Below are 5,415 nucleotides of genomic sequence, written 5' to 3'. Positions count from 1 at the left end.
GGGTGCGGAAGTGGAAGACACCTGTTATATAATCTCCACTGTGGTGAAATTGTTGCAACTTCTGTGGTGTAAGGCCCTCATTTGTTTAAATGTGAACACTCCTGGTTGGGTTTTCATCTGCTGGATTGGGCGCAGTGAGACCTGTCGGTCTCTATTATATTATTTCTACTGTGGTGAATTTGATGCCACTTTTGTGGTGTCTGTCAGTAATTCTTAGAAAAGTGAACACTCCTAGCAGGGTGTCCATCTGCTGAATTGGGCGTAGTGAAGGCCAGTCGGTCCTTATTATACTATTTCTACTGTGGTGAAATTGATGCCACTTTTGTGATATCTGCCAGTAATTCTAGGAACATAGTGGTTGACTTGTCGGTATCTATTATACTATTTCTATTATGGTGAATTTCATGCCACTTTTGTGATATCTGCCAGTAATTCTAGGAAAAGTGAACACTCCTGGTTGGGTGTCCATCTGCTATATTGGGCGTCGTGGAAGACCGTTCGGTCCCTATTATACAATTTTTACTGTGGTGAAATTAAGGCCACTTTTGTGATGTTGGGCATTCATTTGTTTAAATGTGAACACTCCTGGTTGAGTGGCCATCTGCTGGATAGGGCGTAGTGGAAGACCTGTTGGTCTCTATTATATACATGTATTTAATTAATAAAAGATACATTTTTGAAAAAAAAAATGTAGTGGGCTCCCTCGTAATTTTCATAACCAGCAGAGGGAAAGTCGATGGCTGGGGGCAGATGTTTATAGCCTGGGAAGGGGGTAATACCCATGGAGCTTCCCAGGCTATTTATATCAGCTCAGAAATACATACCTTTCCTTTACTGGCTAGTACAATGGGGGACACCTCCAAAAAATGACAGAGTCCCCCTATAATTAATAACCAGCAAAGGCTATGCAGACAGATATGGGCTGATATTAATAGCCTAAGAAGGGGCCATGGATACTAGCCCCCAGGCTAAAAACATCAGCTCTCAGCCGCTCCAGAAAAGGCGCATGTCTAAGATGCGCCAATTCTGTCACCTAGCCTTGCTCTTCCCACTTGCCCTGTAGCGGTGTCATGTGGGGTGATAGTTGGGAGGGATTGATGTCACCTTTATATTGTCAGGTGACATCAAGCCCCAAGGTTAGTAATGGGGAGGCATCAATAAGACTCCCCCATTATTAACCCCATAGTCACATTGTAAGAAGACATAACAGTGACAGCAGGATCGGATGATGGGAGTATTCATCAGTCGATGCCTGCGCTACAAATAAATGAAAAACTGGTGTAGGATTCCCTGTATTTTTGATAACCAGCCAGGCAAAACTTACAGCTGGAGGCTGCAATCCTCAGCTGTCAGCTTTAGCAAAACTGATTATCAAGAATAGAGGGGTCCCCACGCCGTATTTTTATTTAACCCCTTTCTGCCCTCAGATGGAAAAGTACGCCCGAGGACAGAACCCCTGCTTTGATGCGGGCCCCTTTTGCCCCATTCAAAATAAAACAATTAAAAAAAAAATCAAACATACACATATTTGGTATCACCACATTCAGAATCGCCTGATCTATCAATAAAAAAAGGATTATCGTGGTATTCTTGATGACGTCACTGCTGGTCACTAATGCTGCACTTATCATTACTAAGATATGGGCTTGATGTCACCGGACAATACCAAGGTGACATCAACCCCACAAATATGAATCCCACTTGCCACCGCTACAGAGCAAGTGGGAAGAGTCGGGTAAAGCGCCAGAATTGGCGCACCTAATAGATGTGACTTTTCTGGGTGGCTGAGAGCTATTTTTAGGCTGGAGGCAATATCCATAGCCCCTTACCAGCCTAATACTAGCCCCCAGCTGTCTGCTTTAGCTAAGCTGGTTTTCAAAAATGGGTGGGACCCCACAAAAATGGGTGGGACCCCACACCCCACCCTGTGGGACCCCACCCTGTTTTTTTATTTATTTTTTGTAAATTATTAAAAAATACACTGTGGGGATCCCTTTATTCTTGATAGCAAACCTTGCTGAAGCTGACAGCTGAAGGTTGCAGCCCCCAGCTGTGAGTTCTGCCTGGCTGGTTATCAAAAATACAGGAGAACCCACAAAGGTTTTTTAATTGTTTATTTACAGCACAGGAGCCGGCTAATGACAACTCCCATCCGCCGCTCCTGCTCTCACTGTTGTTAGTGGCAGCAGGAGTCAGATGATGGGAGCTGTAGTCCCATCAGCTGACATCAGTGACTGGAGGTAAACTTTATATCTCCAATCAAAGCTGAGCGCTCACGCTGTCTTCTGACAGCATGGGAACTGTGGCTCTCTGACCAGCGGGGATGATTTCACCGCCTATCAGAAGTGATTCGCCGGTGTTTCCCACACTGTCACACAACGTGGGAAAAACCCGCTTTTGTGCTGTGTATGTTCGGCTATATTCGGTGATTAAATCAACGATTAAATCAGCGAATATTGCAAATTCGGCGATCGTGAGTCGAACTGAACATTGAAATATTCGCTCATCTCTAATTACAAGTTCATCGGCACCAAACATGTATAGGTACTTTTTATCTAATTGGTGAAAAAAATTCCAAACTTTGTTAAAAAATAAATACATTGTGCCATTTTCCGATACCCATAGCGTCTCCGTTTTTCATTATTTCAGGTTGGGTCCCCAGCCTTTGCGTGCCGAGCTGACGTTTTTAATGATGCAATTTTGGTGCAGATACGATCTTTTGATCACCCGCTATTGTATTTTAATTTAATGTCGCGGTGACAAAAAAAACATAATTTTGGCGTTTTGACTTTTTTTCTCAGGTTAGTCCTTTTTGTATTGGTATTGATCTTAATGTGGCGATACCAAATATGTGCAACTTTTTTATATTTTTTAAATATTTTTGAAAACTTTTTTAATTTACTTTTGGTATGCTTCAATAATCTTCATGGGAGACTAGAAGCTGCGATAACCCGATCAGCTCTGCTATATTCAGATGATGAGGAAATCGCCAGTATGTGGTAGAAATACTCACTTGCTATGAGAGCTGTCCACCGGGCGTCGCTCATAGCAATCCTGCAATGACAACCATAGAGGTCTGCTGGAGACCTCTGGTTGTCATGCCAACCTATCCATGACCCGTGATCACGTGACGGGGTTCACCAATTGGCAGATTCCTGGCACGCTTGCCGGAAGAACGAGTTAAATGCAGCTGTCAGAGTTTGACCGCGTCATTCGCGCCAAAACAGCTGACATGTGCCGGAAAAGATGTGGTCTCAGCGCCAGAACCCGGCATCAAAGGGAGGGAGTCTGACATCGGCGTACTATTACGCCCGATGTCTGAAAGGGGTTAACTGGCCACGACTTTGTGCACTGAACGCCTGTACTTGGTTTGAACAGTCAGTTCTGTGCTGACAAAATCCCTTCAAATGTCATGCTACAATATACTTCGGAGTGGGGCTCCTGAAGTAAAGCCTAAAAAGACTTGTTTTATCTCTTATTATCCATTGGGGATAGTGTGGCACCCAAGAGTCCGGTAGCCACGGTGACACTGCCTCCCTCTGAAGGGTGATGTCATGCCTGGAAGCAGGAAGAGGTCCCCATGCCAGGTAATACACAGCATGCATCACAATTCCTGCTCCAGGCCAGAAGGGTGAGCTCTAGACCCGACTTCAGGGGAGCTGCTCTCTCTGGTCGGGAGTCAGTTTAGTCTGTTAGGGAGTTAGTCTGAGGAGAAGGGAGAGAGAGGAGCGGAGACAAGGGCTCTGGGGAATTGCACCTGCGTAAGAGCTGACCCCGGAGTAAAGCGCTGACAAAAAGGACACCAGAGTCCTTAGCTGTGTGGGTGCTGTACTCCCTGACAGCCGAATCTGGAGGGCAGTGGACTGCAAGCTCTCTGGCCACACCGAACACCCGGAGGCACCGCAGCAGACCAAGAGCCCAGGGCTGCCAGTGAAAAGGCTGTGCCCGTGATAGGCTCATGCTGTCTTCCATACAGGTTAGAAGCAACACGTAGGAGAGGGCCGCAGCTTAGCTACAGGTAGCAGGGACCCAAAAAGAGAGCGCAGCAGGAAGGCCTCCAACCCCACCTGGCAACGTGGACCCCTTGAATGCTTCCAGGCTAGCCGGACTCCCTCTGTCATCTGTAACTGGTACCCCGTATTACATGTTCAACTATCAAGAAGTAAAGGTAAAGAAGCCTGCAATTTTCTGCATCCCTTGCTTATTCTCTGCACCCCAACATTCACCACCACCTGAACCGACTGTTATATTTGCCCAGAAGAACCGCTCTACCTGTGGGGAGCTGTACCATCTTTGCTGCATCACCATCGGCCCCAGTGGACCTGAGCCGCAGCGTCGGCAATCCCTTGCTGAACACCATGGGTGGCATCACGACTTAATCCCCTAAAAACTTTTCCCCTTGCATCATTTTTATTGCACGCCTAGGGCCACAGAGTTGGGTCACAGCCCCGTAACTTCCCCAACAACTGTCTGACCCACTTCCAAGTACCCCACGCCCCTGGTGGGTGTCACAATAGTACATCTGCATCCAAGATGCTTTGGATACACTCCTCAACTCAACTACAGTTCTGGCTTCCCTCATCTTACATCGCCTCATGGAGTATCTTAGTGCATATCTTATATCTAATTACCTACTAGCGATAGAATGTTTTTTTTTAGGGTTAAGGTACCGTCACACATAGCGACGCTGCAGCGATACCGACAACGATCCGGATCGCTGCAGCGTCGCTGTTTGGTCGCTGGAGAGCTGTCACACAGACAGCTCTCCAGCGACCAACGATCCCGAGGTCCCCGGTAACCAGGGTAAACATCGGGTAACTAAGCGCAGGGCCGCGCTTAGTAACCCGATGTTTACCCTGGTTACCAGCGTAAAAAGTAAAAAAACAAACGCTACATACTTACCTACCGCTGTCTGTCCTCGGCGCTCTGCTTCTCTGGTCTGGCTGTGAGCGCCGGGCAGCCAGAAAGCAGAGCGATGACGTCACCGCTCTGCTTTCCGGCTGACCGACGCTCACAGCCAGAGCAGGAGGAGTGCAGAGCACAGCGCTGGAGGACAGACGGCTGTAGGTAAGTATGTAGTGTTTGTTTTTTTACTTTTAGGATGGTAACCAGGGTAAACATCGGGTTACTAAGCGCGGCCCTGCGCTTAGTTACCCGGTGTTTACCCTGGTTACCAGCAAAGACATCGCTGAATCGGTGTCACACACGCCGATTCAGCGATGTCTACGGGGAGTCCAGCGACGAAATAAAGTTCTGGCCTTTCTTCCCCGACCAGCGATCTCCCAGCAGGGGCCTGATCGCTGCTGCCTGTCACACTGGACGATATCGCTTGCGAGGACGCTGCAACGTCACGGATCGCTAGCGATATCGTCTAGTGTGACAGTACCTTTAGAGGTGAATTTCATCCTTTTCGCT

Source organism: Ranitomeya imitator, chromosome 10 (assembly GCF_032444005.1).
Source record: "Ranitomeya imitator isolate aRanImi1 chromosome 10, aRanImi1.pri, whole genome shotgun sequence".
In the NCBI taxonomy this organism is placed as follows: Eukaryota; Metazoa; Chordata; class Amphibia; order Anura; family Dendrobatidae; genus Ranitomeya; species Ranitomeya imitator.
The sequence above is the reverse complement of the archived record's forward strand: the minus strand, read 5'-3'. Positions refer to the sequence as shown.